The sequence below is a fragment of the Corvus cornix genome, chromosome 2, assembly GCF_000738735.6.
Source record: "Corvus cornix cornix isolate S_Up_H32 chromosome 2, ASM73873v5, whole genome shotgun sequence".
NCBI lineage: Eukaryota > Metazoa > Chordata > Aves > Passeriformes > Corvidae > Corvus > Corvus cornix.
In genome coordinates this window covers 137,676,380-137,698,847 of record NC_046333.1, presented here as the reverse complement: position 1 = coordinate 137,698,847, position 22,468 = coordinate 137,676,380, and the positions used below count along the sequence as shown (strand labels likewise).

The 22,468-nt window shown below is 38.6% G+C and overlaps 1 long non-coding RNA gene across 1 annotated transcript; it reads left to right on the top strand.

Moving 5' to 3' along the window:
- The first annotated feature begins 20,315 nt into the window (after positions 1-20,315).
- On the top strand, positions 20,316-20,802 carry LOC109145356. Its single transcript, XR_002046681.2, has 2 exons — positions 20,316-20,405; positions 20,524-20,802. It is a non-coding gene; the product is annotated as an uncharacterized LOC109145356 (long non-coding RNA).
- The last annotated feature ends 1,666 nt before the right edge of the window (positions 20,803-22,468 follow it).

Here is a 22,468-nt window from a genome sequence, read left to right as displayed (position 1 = left end):
ATATTATTAAAATGTTTTAAAACTGTTTTGATCTTAGGTTACTAATTTAGGTCTATTGCTGGGGTGCCGTTGCTGGCTAGCACGCTGCCCCGAGCACGGGGCAATATTCTGCCTGCCCCAAAGGGGAGGACGGGGGCCGATCACAGCGCAGGAGGGCAGGTGAAGCACCTGCTCGGGTTCGCCTTGCCCACCGATGGTGAAGGTGCGTGAAGGAGGTAGGAAAGAAGTGGAGTAACTTCTTTGGCGGGGAGAGGGTTTATTGAAGAACACAAGAAAACCACGGAGAAGCCGAGAAAATGGGACTGACATGGGGTTTTATATCCTTACAGAGTGGGCGTGGAAAACATGTGGTAACCAATAATACCTCAGCTAGGGAGCACTACAAAGGCGGGGAAGAGGAATTGTAACAAATGGCAGATGGAGTAGGCGGGGGGTGGAGTAGCAAGGACCAATTGACTACCGAAGAACATAGAGCTCTCTGGAAAGACAACCAAATATGAGAAATAAGGGGAGGGGAGGGCAGCAGCCAATGGTAAGGCACAGATCCACATACTTTTCACAGCCCTTTGGGTGCTGCCTGTGACTTCAAGGCCTTTGGGCTGGGGAGGCATCAAACCAATGGACCTTTTGGTCCACTTGATCCAGCTGACCCTGGGGTTGGCCATGGTTCACTGCAACAGTCTATGTTCCTAGCTGTATTACTGAAGCTCTTAATAGTCTTCTAACTTCTTTCAACTTTTCCACATTGCGTGTCTACAGGTGTGTTGAGATTTTTCACCATTCGTGTCACATGTCCCAGTTTTGTCACTAAACTGGATAAAACACAGGAAGAGTTTTAGAGCAGAGACTTGAACCTTGGTTCCCTTAACCTCTTGGCAACTGTGTCCTGCTTTCTAGTCAGCATGCAACATTTCCTTCATCCTTTCTCCAAATCTGGCATCAGTTTCTTTATTGAACTTGATTTATTTCCTTCATAGTGGCAAAGCTTTCTTTAAAGAGATGGATAGTGTTTCTTTATATGAATCAGACTAGCATATATCTAAAGGTGATGGCGTCTTATAGAGGGAGAAAAGAACTGGTGCAATCTCCTTCAGCTGCTTTCCTGAGGTTGAACTTTAAAATAATGCTTTATGAAAAAAGTGTTGTTCTGGTTGCACTTTTAAAATACAAGTTTTTTCAAAGAATTATCACCCTTCTTCGGTAAGTCTTGTTGAAAAACGGCAGGGCACACTTGGGCTGGGTGGGATGAATTATCTTTAAAAACATTACAATTACTCATAAGAGAGATATAGATAACCTTAAGAGGTCAGACTTGGAAAACCCTAAATTGCAGCATTAGATCCTATGTTACAATGAGCTGTGTAGAGTTCAAAGTATCCCAGAATCCAGCTCATAACTGGGATAATTTCATATACATCTCAAATGAAATGTCTACATGTTGATACTCAAATAAAAAATAAGGAAAAAGGAAAGGTAATATCATATAATATAATGCATCTTTTTTCTTCCTTTTGTTTTATAAGAAGCCACAATTGACAATTAAGTTATAATCAAGACTAAATCTTTCTCTAAAAAAGCTTCAGGCCCTTACAAATATTTCCATAATACATATGAATATATATTTTTGTAGAAAAAGATGAAGTAGTAAAATGCACCTGCATTACTGAAATATATGTCAGGAAAGTTTAGCATAAGTTTGTCATGGTGCTGAGTGCCAAGGACACATTGATAAATGAACTCCTTAATGACATAAACCTGAAAACAAAAATTCAGCCTTATTGATGTCTAACACTAGTAAGAAAAAATATCTCAAAATTTAGTATTTCTGTAGCCTGCTCATTTGAAAAGACTGTGCAGACATCATAATTACATTGCCAGACTATAGAAAAAAAGCGTAATTATGATCATGCTTAGCACTTATCTAGCACCTTTCATCCAAGCATCTAAAGTGCTTTGTAAACAATAGCTTATTAAATATCCTTATAACTTCTTTTCTGGTACAGACAAAAAAAATTAGTTCCCTTTCTTTATAAGTCTCTTTTATTTAATGGTGTTGGGTGACAGGTGGGAAGTAGGAAATTTCTTCTGATTAATGTTACATTGGCATGTTCATCTTTCATGCTTTGTCATTTTAGGAGGCTGTGCAACCACTGTTTTTATGCCTTTAGCACATCACACACAAAACCATCTTTGGGACTTCCACTGCCCTTTCTGAAAAGCTGTTTTGCCTCCTAGACATGTAGCAACTTTCTGTATTAAACTCATGTTTTTGTCCATTACCTCATTGTACAACAGTGGAATGTCATAGAAAATCTTCATTAGACCATCTGTGATGGCATCCCTATAAAAATCTAAGAAAAAAAAATACAGCTTTAATGCAATATAAATTCTTCTGAGTATTCTGGATTATTTTTGAAGCTCATTATGTAAAAAAAGACTCTTTGCAGTAAAAAGCACAAAAGATCGACAGAAGATCCAGACAACATAACAAATGTGTTCTGTGGCCTCACTTCAGTTTTCTCACCATTCTACAACCGGGAAAGATTGAACACGTCCAGAAAATATCACTAGGCAACATTCAATTCATTCACATCACAGAATAAAAATAAGGGTAATGATTGCACACATGTAATCAAAGGACATTTTTCTCTCTCTGGTTGTAAATCTAGTGAATACAACATGGGAAGAAAGATTTGACTAGATATAAAGCCCTGGGAAACAAAGCAAAGAAGTAAGTGTGTGCAACCTTATGATAAATATATCTGTATACACATATGTTTATAGAACATTAGTCTGTGTCAATGAATGTATATAAACTCAAACACAGATATATACAGATAGAAATGTACTAATTTATTAATTTATCCAAATATGCAATAAAAAAAATAAAAAAGTTAAAGAGGAAGAGGAAGAGAAGGAAAGATTCAAGTGTCAGAAGTTCATTGGATTTCCTTAACTGTCTCATTTAACTTTCAGGATGTACTTGTCTACTCACTAGAGTAGGTGGCTCATGTTTTGTTCTGGTGGTTTATGTCTTTTAAAAATTTCACACTGATTCTTCTGCGATACTTTGTCTGTCCCTTTTGTGGCTTGGAACACAGCTTTGTAAATGTTGTAGTTATATTCTGTGAATATTTAATACAACTGCTGTTTTCTTGTAGGAAAGATGAATCTAGGTTTTGCCTTAGGAGCTGGGAGATACTTTAAATATGCAACTGTTTTCTTCAAGTCATTCCTGTAGGCAAGAGGGAGCACATCTGCTCCTTAATAACTGGAAAAAAAAATCAATAAACAAAGCTGCATAAAGCCATTTTTTTTTTTCAGGATTTCCATGAGATTTTCCTACAAACTAATATTAACAATTGCTGGAAGCTATTTTTAAAAAATAATTTTAAAAAAATCCAAAATTGAAAGAATGCATGTTTGAAAAGTATCAATATATCTGAGGTCTTTTTCATTATTATTATCTGTAATGGGATTTTTTTTTTTTGGTCGGAAATAAGCAAAAGGAAAATATTTCTATTTACTCTTGATGTTCTAGTAAACAAGTCTAGAAGCCTTGTTTACTAGACACATGGCTTAGGGCTTAGAAGCCCTAAGACTTGTTTAAATTTAAAGACTAAGCTGAAGAACGGTTTGAAAGAAATGCAATGACTACAGATGAGAATTATCCACAGTAAAAAAATTATATTGGCATGTTGGTGGCTCACCCAGGCAATGAAAAGCCTACCCAGCTTCCAGTGAACACTTGGGTGACTTGTAGGCAGTGTTTTTGCTGCAATATTTCACATACCACTCATTATCAGAGGCAAGAAACAATAATTAAGACTTGAAAAAAATCTTAAAATTGAAGCCTAGCTCTGATATATGTCACCCAGCTTGATAATTTGATCAGACAAGAAAAAAAAGGCAGTAGAACCTGATATATTGAGAACTATTCTGATCCAACACATACCTTAAAAATACTATGAATGCGTTCAGCAGAATTCAGATCAGATGCAAAATTACTGCCATCCTGCCAGATGTTGTTAGTACAGCAACATCATTACAAGAGTGCCCAGAGACTGTAGACTAAATTGGGAGCCATTATGCTCAGTGTTATACATAGTACAAAATGGTATTTGATGGTCTAAACTGATAGTCTAAACTGCCAGGACAGGTGGAGGAAACAAGAGCACAGAAAGAGGCCAAAGACTGGCTGATTCCTCAAAGGTGGGTGTGAAAGCAGAAGAGGTGGATTCTGACCCAGCCAGCCAGCTACAAAGCAGTATTTGCCCAGGAGCTGAGTTACCAATGGGAGTGGAATATTTTAGGTAATTGTGCAAATGCGTCTCAAAAAGTCTCTCTGTCTTCTAGACTGTAGTTGATTCATGTTGAGCTGCTGTGAAACATGGACAAGGCAAGCTTCATTTTTCATAGTACACACATTCCTGTGTTCCCCTGAACTTCTAAAGAAGCCATCATAGTGTCCAAAATCACAGTAACCTATGTTCCAACTCACTGCAGAGGTGACTTTCGCATAATGTAAATGGCCTAAATATGTCAGTTACATATCTTAGAAACTGACTAAAATTTAAATGTTTTTATTGAATAAGCAGCAATTAATTAATTTTTGTTATCATAAAATCAGCAAATCATCATTTAGGTTTGAAGACACCTTTAAGATCATCAAATCTAACCAGTAACCCATCACTGTCACATCCACCACTGAACCATGTCCCTAAGTGCCACATCTACATGTCTTTTAAATACCTCCAGGGATGGTGACTCAGCCACTTCCCTGGCCAGGCTGTTGCAATGCTTGGCAACGTTTGGTGAAGAAATCTTTCCTAATATCCATCTAAATCTCCCCTGGTGCTACCTGAGGCCATTTCCTCTGGTCCTGTCACTTGTGACTTGGGAGAAGAGACCAACCCTCACCTCAATGCAACCTCTTTTCAGGCAGTTATAGACAGTGATAAAGTCTCCCCTGAGTCTCCTTTTCTCCAGACTTAATAAACTGAGCTCCTTCAGCTGTTCATCATTAGGCCTGTACTGCAGAAACTTTGCTGATTTTGTTGTCCTTCTCTCAACACACTACACCACCTCAATGTCTTTCTTGCAATGAAAGGCCCAAAACTGAACACAGGATTTGAGGTGCAGCTTCACCAGTGCCAAATACAGGAGGATGATCGCTGCCCTGGTCCTGCTGGTCACAATATTGCTGATACAGGCCAGGATGTCAATGGCCTTTTTGGCCACCTGGGCACACGCTGGCTCATGTTCAGCTGCTGTCAACCAGCACACCCAGGTCTTTTTCCACTGGGCAGCTTTCTGGCCAATCTTCCCTCCCCAAGTCTGGAGCATTGCTTGGGGTTGTCATGACCCAAGTGCAAGACCCAGCACTCAGCCTTGTTGAACCCAATGCAATTGGCCTCAGTCCACTGATCCAACCTGTACAGATAATTTTGTAGAGCTTTAAACATTCCTGCCCAGCTGTCTGCAAAATTACTGAGGATGTACTTGATCCCTTCATCCAGGTCATTGAGAAAGATAGTAAAAAGGACTGGTCCCAAAGATGAGTTAATTCTGGTTAATTGCTTCTGAGTATTTAAGTTTTCATTTTTTCTTGGAATTTTAATATTCAGCATGGACTAAATTACAAATCAATTGGCTGCCAGTGGTTTAAAAGAGCTCTGAAACCTTCTTTGATACAGGAGAAAGCAAGATAACTAATATATACAATGTTTTAATCTAAGAAAATGGACATATTGAAAGAAACAAATGTTGTTTGTTTCTGTGGTTTTTAATCGAATGAAAAATTGTTTAAGTTTACAAGTTGCTAATATATCCTACATGCTAAAGCTGTTAACTATTAAACTTCCAAATATGCTAAGATTGAACTCTACATCAAAATATCCAAAAAGGTTACTCTAAGTACTTTAGAAAGATACATAAGAAATTATGCTGTTTTATTTTGAGAAGTTAAGAAAAAATCTCATTTTCGTAAGTTGGAAATGCATTAAATTAAAACTTGAAAAACTAATGGGAAAAAAAAATGTTCAGGAATTTCCCACTCTTCAAGAAAAATAATCAGTAGTGAAAAGCTGTATTTACAGGATTTTAGTATCTATTATCTTTATATGTAAGCAAAAATGTTGTTTGTTCTTGAAATAAAGCTTTTACTACATTCTAGATGAGTGTGTGTATATCCATTATATACATATAATGACTTTAGCTGTTATAAACAATGTTAAGGACATTATAGGTGATATGGAAATATATAATTATTATGATGAATATATTATATTGTATTATGATGAAAAATATAAAAAATATTTTATAAAATTGTCATTGAGTAAAATGAATTTCACTCAAAATTGCAGCTCCATATTAGTATGCATTCAAACTACAAAATAGCTATATGAAGAATTACTCTGATGGTTATTCTGTTTACCCAGGAAGTACACCAATTTATTTACCTATTTTGATTTTTGCAGAATTGGAAAATCTTTAAATACTCTCAACAGTATTACTTTTCTCAAAGCGACTGTGCAAAATTTTAAATATGTATAAAGATTTTCCAAATTTTATTCCAGAATATGCTTTTTATTCAGTGCTGGCACTATGATTTTACTCTTGCGCCTTACTCTCTATGCAATCCCTAATTACTGGTTGAAGGTCAAGTGAGTGAGTTATGTCAATTGATTCTATTTTTGCTACACAATTTTTCTCACATTATTGCATTGACTATGTACTGTTACTAGCACATTGGAGTTGACCAATGCAGTAATATTTCAAAAGTTATTTCAACTTACTTTAAATTTGTATATATTTCTACCTAAACTATTCTTCTTGTGAGTAAACTTAAGAAAATGTCAGAATTACTCATTTCTGTAAAAAGTGTTGTAGCTGAACTCTTCTCAAGGGTAAGAAACTGATGCAGTTACTGAAAATTACATCTGAAGCCTACTATATAGGATCCTTTTAAAAGAGATCTTTAGCATTTACTTTTATGCTAACAGGCAGTGGAATAACATTACTAGGAGTCATATCAAAAATAATATGTTCAAAGGTCCTTTAAACTTAATTATAAATTATTTTAATTTAAACTGTGATAGTATTCAGTGAATGATTTATTACAGTATTATTAAATGTTCTTCTTCATAGTATAGCAATTTTCCACTTCATTGCTGCCATTTGAGAATGACGTCAGAAGTTGCTTCACTTATTCCTTCTTCTTAATGATTTATTGCCATGGTTGCAAAGCATTTCAGCTGGCTACTATAGTTTCTTCTTTCCCCAGTGCAGTTAAAAAATACCTTGGTGTTTTCTCAGATTATGTTTAAAAAAACTATTTACCTTTTTAAGTTCTAATTGCTATGGTTCATCTAGACAGCAATTGAAAATTCAATATCGATGACTATGATGAAATTTTAATATGCAACACTAATTATCCTTTAATCCTTAGATACATTTGTTGACTATGTCACAATTTCCAATCGTTGTTAATGTCAAAATCTAAACAGTGTAAGAGAAAACAACAGGAAAGAATTTGCAAGGATTGTTCACACTCTTAACTTTGAGTCACAGTGGAGCTTCAGCAGATTTGATTTTTGCAGATTTGACTGCAGTGTTAGCTCATTCATTGCAAACCTGATTTTTACTTTTTTTATAATTAAACTTTGTTACATATATATATATACATACACAACATTACTACAACACCAAAAACCTGCCCAAGGATTGTTATTAAGAATAACCTCCCCTGAAGCAGGTTGCAAAGGCAGTCTAATGTAGTGTTCAACTATCCTTGCTGTTAAAATATTTTTCCTAGTTTCTAACCATAAAGTCCTTTGCCATACATTAGTTCTTACAGCAAGTCCAAATCAAAGAGAATGCAAACAAATAATCTTTCTTATAAAAAGGGAATTTAGTCTGTAGAAAAGTGTGGATTTCTTTGTTGATTTTCTTTTGTATTTTACTCAAGAAACCTGAAGAGTGGCTTTGTAAAAATGATCTAATGCTGCAGTCCCATCTGTCAAAATCAAAAATAGTCCAAGGTTTTTTATAAGCATCTAAATCATAAGAAAATATATTTATAATAGCCTTCCTGGTATTTTAAGCAAAATTTTACTTTTTATGAACTTCAATAAAAAACAAGCATAGCGAATACTCAGTACAATGCTTATGTCATACAAAATTATGTGGCTCTTGCAGGTATAAGAACGTCAGAAAATAAAATTATGATGCTGAGTCTGAAAAATCTCCAGATTTTGAAGGCTAACCTGAGATAATTTTTCATATCATGGAATGTACAGAATAAATTATTAAATATTTTGAGATAAAAAACTTTTTCAGAAGGAGGTTACAAGAAAGAAGGTGGTGGAACATGGCCAAGAGGAGGGAGGAGAGGGGACATGGAACTGTGTTTCTACTCTGAGCCGCTGCATTGGTGAGCTGTTGTACAATTAATGTTAACATTGAAAGATACAGGCTACCACTCCCTTCAAGATCACTGAATTCTTACCTTAATTAAGAAGCAAGTTTAGCCTCTGCTACATGATGGCATAATTTTTCTTGTAGATTAAAGACCAACTATTGTTCCTGAATTACACCTGGATCTCTTCCAGGATAAAGCAACATATGAGAACTGGGACTGATGTCATAAATGCCTGCTTGACATACAGTAATTTACTTGCAAGCAAAAGAACAAGAAATAATCCATGTGATTACTGATAGCTGCTTAATCTTCATGCTTGAAGTACTCAGACATTTTGGTTCCTTGGCAATATCTAATTCTAGGATATTTAGATAGTAAGCAAAGCTCTACTTCAATGTTTCTGACCATCTCCTGTCTTAAGACCTGAGACTTTCAAGCTGAGAATCCTGGAAGAGGTTCCTCAAGTCAGATGCTGAATGGTACAGTCAAAAGATTAACCTGGTAGTTTGAAGTGTACGAAATTATCCTCAAAATCCTTTTCCACTAGAAATTAAATGCATTTCCTGATGTCATTTATAAGTTAGTATTGATTAAAGAATCACCAAGGAATAATTAATCTGCAGATACAGACATTTCTCCCTTATACCTTATCTGTATTTAAAGTAAATATAAGAAAGATGCAATTAAAAATATTATACCTAGCCTAGTGCCTAAAATCAGTACACTGAATTAATAAATGTAAATCAACAAGCACTAATGTTAAATAAATGTTAATTGGTGAAAAATTTTCTGTCACTATAGAAGATCAAATCATTTGTGGAAGATCTCTTGTACTGAACAGGAGGAACAGGCATTAAAGAAAGAGGTTTTATTTTTTTCAGTATACAGTGATATACACGTCACTGGGAGACTTTGAGCAGCATATACAAATCCTAATCTTATTAAACACTAACAGTAGGTTCAGTGCTCTTGAGTGGTGTGGAATGCTGTATGGAAGCAGGCACTTCTTTGTCTTACCACATCCTTCATAAACTCTAGACTTGAAGCAACTGCTATAATCTTGCAGTTTGATCTCTGACTTAATGGGGGCCTAATGAGATTCCTGACAATTTGTCAGTTCTGCAGCTGTGCTAAACTAAAGCATGCTTTAGTTAAATGCTCTTGATATAAATGTTCCCAGCAAGAGAGAAGGCAGCAGAATTTTTCAGATATTGTTGCAATGGCTTGGAAAATGCAGTTGAATTTTTATGCCAAGTCGGAACTTGTCTTGCTTAGGTTGAAGTGATAGGATCATGTTATATGCTTGTGATCTAGCATGAAGAGCTTGCTATTTCTATTTTTATCCCTTCTGTAGGCTTTTATAGGTTGTGATCATGGCCTCACACCTTAGTTTTCTCTTAGATTTACTAACAGGTTGAATAGGTTGAACTTTTCTGATTTATTTACTCAGAGTCTAATTGACCCTTCTTTAAAATGTGATAAAAATTCTTGTATTGCTAAGTAATGCCCACATTTGGCAACTAATTTACAACCTGCTTGTCAGTAGATAACATGCCAAAACATTAACAGTACAAAAAGCACCATTCAGTAATACACATGACAGTAATTAAACCATATCCATAAGTATTTAGAACTGCAAAGGTGGAGAACCAATTGAAGCTGTAAATTACGTTCAGGTGTAAACACATCCCACGACACATATCTTCTTGTGTATTTCCTCATTCTCCTTTCATGTACAAATCTCTATTCTTATATTTTCAGCATACAGCATATTATGTCATGACACAGACATCATTGTTGTGATTTCAAGTGATTTGTGGATGGTTTGAGAGGCAGCAGCAGTTCTGTAACTTTGTGGCTACATTTAAAGGTATCACAGAAGTAAGTATCTCACCACTGCCCAGTGTCCCTATCTGCCTGAATCCTACTGTAGCAAAACAAAGGATATTAATCCCTGTTACAGCGGGGATACTGTAACATGCCTATATCAAACCAGGAGTCCCGTGGAAAGGAAATATATATGGACAGATTCTTGGTAGATGTTTCAGAGATGTTTATTTCTCCAGCCGCATGGCCAGGGCTCTGCCGAGGAACTGTTCCAGTCACGGGACCAAGGGTCCTTCTGCCCGCGCAGGGAACACAAACCAACCAATGGGAACGAGGCTGAGCAGGGGCAGGGAAACCCCGTGTCTGTGCCCTCAGGGCCCCTCTCCCAGGGCTCCATGGCAGGGGAGGGACCCCAACACCTCACCCGTTTTATTTTAATAAAAGGAGAATGAAAACAACTGGGTAAACATCACAAGAACAGTTTCAAAACAAAACAAGCCACCCTCCTGAGTCTTTAAATGTCCAAACAGATTCTCTGGAACATCTTAGGGCTGACAGAAGGGAGACAGAACTCTCTGAGCATGCTTTGTGGGGAAACTGAGGCAGGAGAGGGTTTAATTTCTTCCCTCCCACTTTTCATCTCCCCCTTGGCATTGGAAAGGGATTTTTGGGGAAACAATTGGCAAAGGTATGGTTTTGTGAGGGAAACCATGGATGAAAAAACAGATTGGGAATACACTGGGAGTAATAGGACATAGGGTAAAAGGGAAAGGTGGGATTAGGAAAGGGAGACTGTAGGGGGGGTTTACAATGGAGATATTGTCTAACATGACTACGATTTTTTGCATCTATACTGCCTTTTACAGGAACACCATCAGGCCCAGTGACCTGCAATGCTTGTAACCCTTTTCTACCTTGTATAATTTTGAATTCCACCACCTCTCCATCTCCCAAGCTTGGGATGCATTTTTCAGGGTTATTCTTTTTAATAGCAGTTCTATGCACGAATATGTCTTGCTGGTTGTCACACCCCGTTATAAAACCATAATTTTGCTTAACCATTTCACTATCCCTAAGATCTTAGCTACTATGATCTTTTCATTTTTCCGAGTGGCTGCTGTTTTCTGTCTCGCTGCGTCTTTGCTCTCTCCTTCGGTCGCTCCCGTGTTGGAATTGTCAGAGCTGCTCGTGCCTGAGCGCTCTTCCCGGGGTCACGTTCGGGGCTGTGCAGGGCGGGCCGGGCCGCGCTGCTCCGTTCTCCGTGTGTCGCCTCCTCTGGTCGCAGCTTCGCTGCTGATGCCAGGTGATGCATCTCGGCTGGGCCCCCGAGCGACGACTCCCCTGCGCCCTGCTCCAGCGCGCGTCTCGGCTGGGCGCGGTTCTGCTCCACCGCCACTGCCACCAGCCACTGCCCACACACCGCCCCTCTAGTTCGGGCATTCATGGGGCTCACTCCACCACACACTGCGTAAAGACGGGCGGGCACTGCCGGGTCCCGCCGCTCCCGATGCGCCTCACTCCGCCACCGACACTGCAGCTCGCGTGGCTCCGCCCACACGCGGGAACTGCCCCGCTGCTGCTCGCAGAGCGCTCGGTGCATGTGGCCGAGGCCGCACGGTCCCTGAGGCACGCTTCCCTTTGCCAGGACACAGCTGATATTGTTCAACAGTCTCGGTAATTAAATAATATTCACGAAAATATTCTTCCATCGGCATATATTTTGACTCAAACATTAACTGTGTCCAAATGGCCTTCCAAAAGTCCTTGGTAAGAATTAAATCCCAAGAAACATAGAAAAAGTTCTTAAACAACCATGCCAGAAAGTGTTTCAGTTCTTTCTGAGCTTGAATCAAGCTAAAATTTATAAATCGTTGTTCAAGAATCATTTTAAGTTTAAGATAAATGTCCATATGCGGCTCTGAAAGCCAAGAGTCTTTCCACGGTTCCTCCATAGTTTAGATATGGAATAGCAAAACAAAACCAAGAAGAGGAATCCAAAGTTTCTAGGGTTTACTCACACAAATCAGTCGCTTAGGGATCGGGGATTGTTCTGCTCTCATTATCCACCATTTGTTACAGCGGGGATACTGTAACATGCCTATATCAAACCAGGAGTCCCGTGGAAAGGAAATATATATGGACAGATTCTTGGTAGATGTTTCAGAGATGTTTATTTCTCCAGCCGCACGGCCGGAGCTCTGCCCAGGAACTGTTCCAGTCACCGGACCAAGGGTCCTTTTGCCCGTGCAGGGAAACACAAACCAACCAATGGGAACGAGGCTGAGCAGGGGCAGGGAAACCCCGTGCGTCCCCTCAGGGCCCCTCTCCCAGGGCTCCACAGCAGGGGAGGAGACCCCAACAAATCCCTTATCCTAATTTAGCATTAGAATTTAGGTGTGCTGAAGCCTTAGTCTGAAAGCTGTGATATGCTGAACTTTTACCTAGTTAACTAAAAGGAGGTCCCAGAGCTGGTTGGAGCTGGAAGATAAGGAAGAAAGAAGGTTGCTACACTCATCAGCAGAAGCTGCAACCTTAAATGTGAGAAAAGACCTGCCTAGAGACAATGAAGGGGTCCAAAGAGGAATGGGAAGACCTCAGACATGTATTGAGAGAGGTGGGGAATCTAGACTGTAGAATTGCACAGGGATTTCTTTGTTCAGGATCCATTTCTAGAGGCACCCAGCTCGAGGTTTCTACTGATTTATCACTGAAATAAATTACCATATTGGACCTAAAGCCTGAGACTCTGCTACAGCATAGAGTGGAGAAAATTCTTCAACACCTACCTATTTTTGTCCCTCACAATTTCATCTAATCCTTGCAAATTTTCCACTTACTTTTTCATGGGAAAGCATGATGTTTCCCTCTACTGTATTCTAATTCATTCCAAAGTTATCACTGGAGTTATTTAGGTACCTATTTACCCCAGGACACTAATGAATGTGTCATAGCTACTGGGTTCAGGTGCACACTCAAACACCTCAGCTCCATTGAGATCCACTGATTGAGATCACTCTTACTTCTTCCATTACTTGCCTTCCATGAAAAAGACCTCAGCTGCCCTTGGATCCTTACCGCTTAAACTTTACAACCTGTTGATTTTTATATTTTTTTAGGTATAATGGGAGACATAAGGTAGAGTTCTGGAGAATTTAATAGTATGAAAGTTGATATTAGTAGTATGAAACTATGGAAAGGGAATAGGCAGACAGAAGGCTCAAACACTGTGCCAGAGAGATCCATGGGGAAAATACCACATATTACAGCCTGTAAGTACTTGTGGAAAAAGGACTTGAGGCAGCACTCTGTTGGTTACACGTAACAGGGGAACTCAGCAGGAGTTACAACACTGAAGGAAGCCAGTATAATTTGGCAGAAATGTCTTTGTCTTTATTGTCTAAATCAGCTATATCTGGATTTTATGCTTCTCCTATACTACAAAATGAAACCCTTTTTTCTTTTTCTCTTTGTTTCATTATAAAATTGATATTCCTGACTATGTTCTGAACAGCTAAAATGCCTGATGTGAGATTAAATGAATTCCTTTTATCTGAGAGAGCACCAATTTTCCTAATATTAGAAAGCACACAATATAAGGGTATGTAATTTAAAACACATTAGCAGCTGGATATTTCCCAATCCTTCATTGAGCTGTCTGTAATGGAAGTATATTGTGTAATAACTCCTTTCACTTGCTTATGCTCTGTATGACATGGCAAATCTGAGGACTGTCTTAAGGTGAGTCTCTGATAAGTACAGAATCTAGATTATAATCAAATCTTTTGATAGGAAGTTTAATAATACAGTGAAATAACATGACAATTATGAAGGATAGTTCAGGAGAAAGAAAGAATAAATTTTCCTATTATTTTGAATAACCTATGTTAAATTTTGGGAATGTGGTATGCAAATTAGACAAGAGTGCAGGAAAAATCAGGGAACCCAGGTCCTTTGAAGTAAAACTTCTGGCCTTAGGTCTTTAGAGTTTTTCTTCTGCTTCTAATTATTTTTTCAACTTCCAGAAAAGTGTCCTAGCAAGGCCCACCACTAATTCTTTGAATTACAGAATGCATTTTAATAGGTATTTTGAATGTTACCCAAGACAACATTGATGACTGCAAAAGCTGCAGTTGTAACAAACAAGCCCATTTTAGTAATCCAAGATCATTATATAGAGGTCTGTTTTCATACTATCGGAGCAGTTAACTCTAAAAGTACTATCATAACTAAAGTGAAATGTGATGGCCTCAAATGTAAAGGCCCCATTTTGAAGACATGTTACATCCAGATTCTGTTTTCAAAAATATATTGTACCCCCAATTATGCTCAATCTGATTTTTATTCATAATATTTTTGATAATAAAAAATTATAAAATGTAATGAGGAGAACCAAATAACTCATCCCTGTATCTGTTCTCATCAAATGTGGTCATTTTTGTCTGCCTAAAACAAAGAATTTCAAATACAAAGCAGTAAGTTTCAGTGGTTTCTCCAAAGAATAACACCTTTTTTTAAGCTTTAAAGTCGGTTGGATTTAAATGCTTGGAGCCTATCTATTCTGGCCAAAGATTTGCAGCAAGTCTGTAACAGCAGCCAGAAAAAGTCACAGAATTTTGTAATTGTCTCCAGTCCTTGAGTCACAAACCAGAAAAAAACCCTAATATGGGGAACTAATATGTCTTTTGCTACTTCTGGAATATAAACTGAGAAGAAAAACAAGTAAGATTTGGTTTTCTGTTTCTGCATGCCCAGGCACTAGATTTACACTGGTGGAACCGGGCCAACAATTCCATGATGGAAAACAATTAAAAAAACCGAATTATGCGAGTCGTCCTCACAATCTTAGGCCTGTCTTCAAAATGAAAGTGGATTCTGATAATCTTGTGGCAACTATTTTTTGTCATATAAAATTCTAGTGAATTATAGTTGCCCAAGAGGCCTTACGCCATCTTTTATATTTCGTGGACCTATTAAAGGCAATAACGAAACTGATATTTTTGAGGAAATTTTTATTGTTCTTCTTTCCACCTATATGTAATTTGAAGCAAATAGATGCAGCAAATATTGGCTTTTCTTCCCTTCCCTTTCACTTACATGTAACTTGAAACCACTTGTCTCACTAACAACCACTAACTTTTTTTTCACATTAAACATAATGTCTATGTATTTTAAAATTAAATACAAAATTTCTGAATTTTTTCTTTTTTAAAAACTATAACCTTTAATTTTGTCCCAACACATATTCTTGCATCTAAAATATACATAAGTATTGCTAAGCAACGCTTAGCAGATGCTGTTTTTAGAAACTTCTGCTTATACAACAGCAACTCTTTAGTATTAATCATGCAAATTATAATGATGTTCTTCAATAGAAATCAAATTTTAGCCTGTTAATGACCTTTATAGACATTTTTGTGTCAGCAGCAATCATCTGTGCATGAAGTTCAACCACATCTGCATAAGGCGACTTTACAAGATCTTACCATTTAAATCAAAATGAAATCATCAATTGTAACTCATCTAATATCAGTCTAACATTATAATGCAGTAGAAATTTGTTCCTGCTTGCTACCACTGGCAGAACTAAGCAGCATAAAAATTATTGCGACAGATGTACAAGTAATCAGTTATGTCACCTTATTGATGCATTCATGATTATCCCTTAATGAGGCAGAATTTCTTAAGGGGGAGTACTTGTCCCTAATGAATGTTTCTTCAGATGCCAGATTTGTTTGTCTGCTTTCCTTATATGACCTGCTATCCTTAATTACTGTTTATAGGTACAGTGGAAAAGCAAAATTCTTGAAACAACAGTAGATAAAAGATCCCGCATTTCATTACAGGAAAACCGACTTCATGACAAAATAAAACGAGATACTGAGATGTGACCAAGGTCTTAATTCAAACAAACAAACAAATACAAAAAAAAAAAGGATGAAAATACAATATAAGATTTTAATGCAAAATTAAGAATTGGCAGCCTTCTAATGGACTGCTGATGGAATTTGAAAAATCTATTTCTTGGTTTTCTGTCTTTCTCTTCAATTCAAAATCTGGAGCATAATTTACCAGGTACTAAATTTGTTCAGTTCCTCTTAATACTGAGTGGTTAGAAGACTGATGAAATAGCCAAAAAAGTCTGGTGGGGTGGAGAGAGGGCAGTGCTAGACAGCCCACTAACAAAATGGAATCAGGAAGTGACTTCAATAGAGTGGAATCCAGAGTCCTGTTATATAATAGAATTTCCTATATAGTATTTCATCTCATGAGAAAGGGGATATCTTGGCACCTGAAATGGGATTCAAAATCATCATTTATCTCAGCGAATGAAAAGTAAATTTGTTTTGTTTTGTTTCTGTGCATGTGTGGGGTTTTTTCTTTTATTTTTTTTCTCCAAGTTTTATAATATATCTATGGGTATGACTGTAGAGAAAAACAAATTTTCATCTCCAAAGCCCTGAAGAGAACACTGTATTTATTTTAGAAATGCATTTATTAAAGCTGTGCTCCCCAAATCTAAGAATCCAGCTCTCTCTATTTTATGAAGCTGTCATGATCATTTAGTTGTAATTACTGTCTTTTAGTATTCCCTTTATGTCCTGCTGTAGAATGTACAGTTTTGAAATACCTTTTGACTTTTTTTTTAAATTGTTTGAAAAGCTCTTTTGACATTAATTATTTACTTGCTATGAAGTCTTACTGGTTTATTCAGTTTCTTATAAAATGTCACCTCAACCATTTTATTTTTATACAGATTTATACTTGTCAGACAATAGTATTTATATGATGACTTAATGAAAGCAGTGACAATTCATATTTCATTTCAAGGTAAAAATAAATATTTTATCTAATTCTCTACTTATCTCTAATGGAAAATTTGGCAATTAATAATCTTACTGATATTTTCATAGTGTATTCGTAGTAAATGCTAGGTGGTTGTAGAAATACTGTCATTATTGAAGACAATACACCTGCATGGGATAAGGGCCTTGCAAAGTACTTATTCACAATCATTCAGAATAATAGAAAAGCTGGGAATTGGACTTAATGATCCTTGTTGGTTGCCTTCCAACTCAGCTTACTCTGTCATTCTGTGAACAGTTGGTTGGACATTGGAGGAGCTGATCTGAGTGCTAGGTCATTCAGCCTTGTTTTTTTTCTAGGCAACTTGTGAAAAACCTCTAGTGGCAGAAACTGCATAATCTCTGACCAGTCTGTTTCTGCATTACTCTCCGGGTTTTCTTTCTGTTTTGTTTTTGTTTTTTAAATGTACAGTCTGAACTTCCCAAGCCACAGCTTATGGCTGCTTGCCATTGTTATATCATCTACCACAAATTCCTGTGAAAATCTGCACTGAGAATGAGTTTCAGTTTTGAAATATACACCTAACACTTGAATGGGCAAACATGAAAGAAGAATTACCCTTTTTTGCTGCATACAAATTTTTTATGACTCTTAGGCAGAATTACTTGTGGCTCTCTATGTCAACAATAAGATTTTGAAAGTACAAGTGCAGTAACAGTAGGGTTCTAGAATCACATTTTGACCTCTCAGGAGCTACCCTTCCACCAGAAGTACAGTCTGATCACCCTCAGCAAGTTCCTTGCTTGTAAAAAACAGCAAAGAAATCCACACTACAGTGATGTGATCAGTAATTAGTATGCACCTGCTGGCTTTGTCCTGGTAATTCATTATAGTGAAGTTATCATCAAAATCATGGTGTGTTGATTACACATTAACTTTCATACATTACCAGTGGGCCAGTGAATTGATGATATATTACTGTAGAGTGTCAGGTAAGCACCAATTGTAAAATATCAGACATAAACTTTGTTGTTTATTTGTTTTTGTCAAAACAAGATAACTTGACAACAAAGACAATGGCGCAAGCATTATGCTATCAACATCCTTCATCACTGAACAATGGACATTGGACATAAAATTGGATGTGGGCCAGCAATGTGCACTTGCAGCCCACAAAACAGATCAGATTCTGGGGTGCATTCAAAGTAGTATGGCCAGCAGGTTGAGGAAGATGTATCTCCCCATCTATTCTGCTTTCATGGGACCCCACTTGGAGTACTGCATTCAGATTTGGGGTCCCCAGCACAAGAAAGACCTGTTGGTGTGGACCAGGGAAAGGCCACAGAAATTATAAGAGGACTTGAACATCTCTCCTTTAATAAAAGAATGAGAGGGTTGGGGTTGTTCAGCCTAGAGAATGCTCTAAAAAGATTTCATAGCAGCTTTTTAATATATAGCAAGGGCTTGCAATGAAAATGGACAGAGACTTTCCTCAAGACCTGCAGTGACTGAACAAGGGTTAGCAGTTCTAAACTGAAAGATTTTAGAGCTCCAGGGTGGGATTGCCTGGCATAAGGTCTCCTAGAAACTGCATTTCACAATCCTAAACTGTTTCAGAGCAAATTTCATAATACCTTTCTGCAGCCACAGCACAAACCAGGGCCAGTGGTGCCAGGGCTGCAGGTTTTGGTGTCTGGCAAGTCTGTTTTCTTCCCCCTGCAATGCAGCAACATCTCAGAACTGCAGCACTGATACCAGCTGGAAAGAAGCAGGGAAACCTACGCTTGCAGGTTTGGAGTTGCTCCAGACAACGCCAGCAACCCCCATTCGCCACCAGAACTGCTTTGTAAGCTCCTACCTTCCCATTTTTGTTCCAGGAGGAAGGTTGAGCCGAGCAGGGTTTCTCTGCCATATTGTCTTTGTCTTCTGATCCACAGGTGTCTTGGGGTGACTTTATGATGTGTATCCCCTATCACCACTCTGTGCCTAGGCATGAATCCTGTGCCTCTCTGTGCCTTTAAGGCTGGCTGTCATAGGTTAGCAAGCATAGTCCCGGAAGGGACGTCCTTGCTAAGGGGTGCTTACAGTTTCCTCTGGGAACTGATAGAACCTATCAGCTGGCCAGTTTGAATATGGACAATTCTCTAAGCCACTTAAAGTTGTGATCACCTCTGTGATCCACATTTAAGAATAGGCAAACTCCCCCTCCAAGCTCTCTCTCGTTTCCGGCGCTGGGACAGGTGGCTGCAGGCCCCGAGTGGGGCCAGCCCGGCCAGGCCCTGCTTGGGCCAGGCCGGGCCGGGCCACGGCCATCCTGAAGCCATGGACCTGTTCCAGCCATGGAACCCCCCCCACTGCCTTGCCGTGGGCAGCCGGAGCGGCTCGGCTCTCCCCCCTCTCCACTGCGATAAGAAAACATTCAACATTCCAGCTGCAAAGCTGCAAGGCCAAGGTGAGATTAACCCTTTTATTGCTGTGAAGAGCTGAAAACCTGAGGGAAGAGAGAGAGGAGATGCTTAAAGCTGAAATTCTGTTGTGAAGCTATGATATATCAGAGTATCCTGTTGTAATTTCATGAAGATATGGGGGGTGGAGTGTTCAACTCGTGAGCAAAGCACCTGCGTTGAGATAGGCAGATGCTGACGCAGCTGTAATTTCATGAGAAGTTTGGACAGGGAGAGATGGAACCAGATGAGGACTTTTGCTCCAAACGGGAAAGGAGAAAACCTCAGTTCCTAGAGATGCTCCCAGAGATAGTCCTAACGATGAAGATGATGAAGACCCTTTGCTCCCAGGGAAGGAGAAGGGCCTCTGTTTTTGTTTCTGAACGGCTCAACCTTAAAATTGTACCCCAAAAAACTTCAAGAGTGGACCCTCGAAAGCAGTTGCGGGAAAAGCTGCAAGTCGGGGAAAGGACTCACACGCAGGCAGAGAGACTCCTCTTCCTAAATGGACTGAACAATATTTGGAAGTGGGGGCTGTCTCGTTGTGATAATGTTTTCATAGCATGAGCAAGAAGAGACTTCTCTTTCTAAATGGACTGAACAAGGTTATTATGGAAGTGGTAAACAGACTGAATATCTTAAGGGTTGTCTTTTCACATTGTCAGTGGGAGAAGGGAGGAAGGTGGGGGAGGAGAGAGTTCTGAAGTGGTATAATTTTTTTTTCTTCTTTTAGGTCTGTTAATAAACTTCTTTATATTCTTTCAAGTTTGGTGCCTGCTTTGCATTTCTCCTAATTCTTATCTCACAGCAGATAAACAGTAATGAGTATTTTGGACCAAACCACTACACTAAATTGGTGTTTCCGCCCGGTTACAAACCGAACCCGCGACACTGGCTAAGGGAGAGGGGTAAGAGCCAGTGGAATTCCTTTGGTGCTGTGTTTGAAACACAGATAAGCTGGCTTCTCCTGTTCAGCTGCTCCACTTCTGCAGCAGGAAGGAGAATTACATTCCTTTTCCTTTCTAGGTAACTTTTTGTTTGTTAACTAAAGCAAGTTTTCCTGGAACTCTGGTTTCTTCTTCTTCTCTTCTGGACTGTTCAACAATACCAAAGCATTGGCTGGGAGACCTTACACCTCAGCCTGGAGGGGCCCAAGCCGACCCAGCTCCGATGAGGAGAAAGCCACACCCACAAGGATTCTGAGAATTTACCAGGTTTCTCTCCACACCAATAGGTTTTATTATATAGCATTATTCTTTTCCCATTGTGCATTGTGTTTGTTAAATAAATAGTTTTTTCCTTTCATTTTCCTCTGAGGAATTTTTTTTTTTCACCCAAACCTGGTGGGGGAGGGTGATTGTAACCTGCCTTCTATCAGAGGATATTTTCCTCCAAATTTGTCTCAAACTGGCACAACAGGGTATTCCAAAGCAGCTGCCATTTTGAGGAAGGAGCTTCTCCACCATACTGTCTTTGTCTTCTGATCCATGCTGTCGGCTATGGTGGCCGCTATCCTGGGGGAGTGGCTTATCTGCCATCTTGTTTTCTTTGTTCCTGGACAGTCCATGGGATTTAACACCTTTGTATCTTGTGATTATTACTGTTATCTTGGTTGTTGCTGTTTGATCTTTAGCAAACTGGTTTTTTTTTCATTTTTATCTTCTTGCATTCATTTAAATCTACTTGCCTAATTGGTGAAAGGGCAGTGGTTAAAACTATAAAGGGGAGGTAACTAATTTTTGGAGTGTCCACCCCATACAATTGTCTTAAAATAAGAAAAAGAGTCAGAATTGCTCCCCATCTAGCCTGGCCTTGAACAACTCCAGGGGCTGGGAGTCTACCTCCTCTCTGGGCAACCTGTTCCAGTGCTCCACCACCTTTATAGTAAATAATTTCTTCCTAATATCTAATCTAAACCTTCCTTCCTTCAGCTTAAGGCTGCTGGCCCTTGTTCTATCACTTCATTCCCATGTGAAAAGTCCTTATCTAGCCTTCTTTTAAGCTCATTTTATGTACTGGAAACTGCTCTAGGGTCTTCCCAGAGTCTCCTATTCGTCAGGTTGAACAGCCATAACTTTTTCAGTCTGTCTTCACAGGAGAGGTGTTCCAACCCTGTAATCAACTTAGTGATTCTCCTCTGGATTTCTTCCAACAGGTTGATGTTTTTCTTGTGATGAGGTCTAAGGTTAACAGAAAACACATAGATTGAGATAGATAGATAGATAGATAGATGCATGCAAAGCTAATAATTTATAACTGTAAATGAAATTTTAACAGTCCCATTCAAGAATCATTGCTAGTCTAAATCTAACGACAGAAAGGCAAGAATAAAAATCTAAATAGAAAAAAAATCTTTAAAGAAAAATTTTATGTAATAGTAATAATAGCACAATTAAAATTGTAACACACACTCAAAGTTTTTGTCCCTTTTTCACAGTGTCATGTTCACCCTTCAATTGTTTGCCTGGCTCATAGAATCATAGAATTATTTAGAATGGAAAAGACCTCTAAGATCATCAAGTCCAGTCATTAACACTGCCAAGTCCACAACTAAACCATGTCCCTAAGTGCCACATCTTTTAAATACCTCCAGGTACGGTGACTTGGCTACTTAGCGACTCAGCTACCTCCTTTTTATGTGTATTCCAATGCTTAAAAACTCTTGCCATGAAGAATCCTTTTTATAGTATCCAATCAAAACCTCCCCTGGCACAACTGGGGACCATTTACTCTTGTCCTTATGCTTGTTACCTGGGAGAAAAGACCAACACCCTTTTTACTACAATCTCTTCTCAGGTGGTTACGGAGAGTCATAAGGTCTCCTCTCAGCCTCATTTTCTCAAGGCCAAACACTCACAACTGTCTCAGCCAATCCTCATTACACTTGTGCTTCACCATCCTTGTTGACCTTCTTTGGACATGCTTCAGCATTTGCACTTACATGGGTCAAAGTGCAGGATCTGGCACTTCA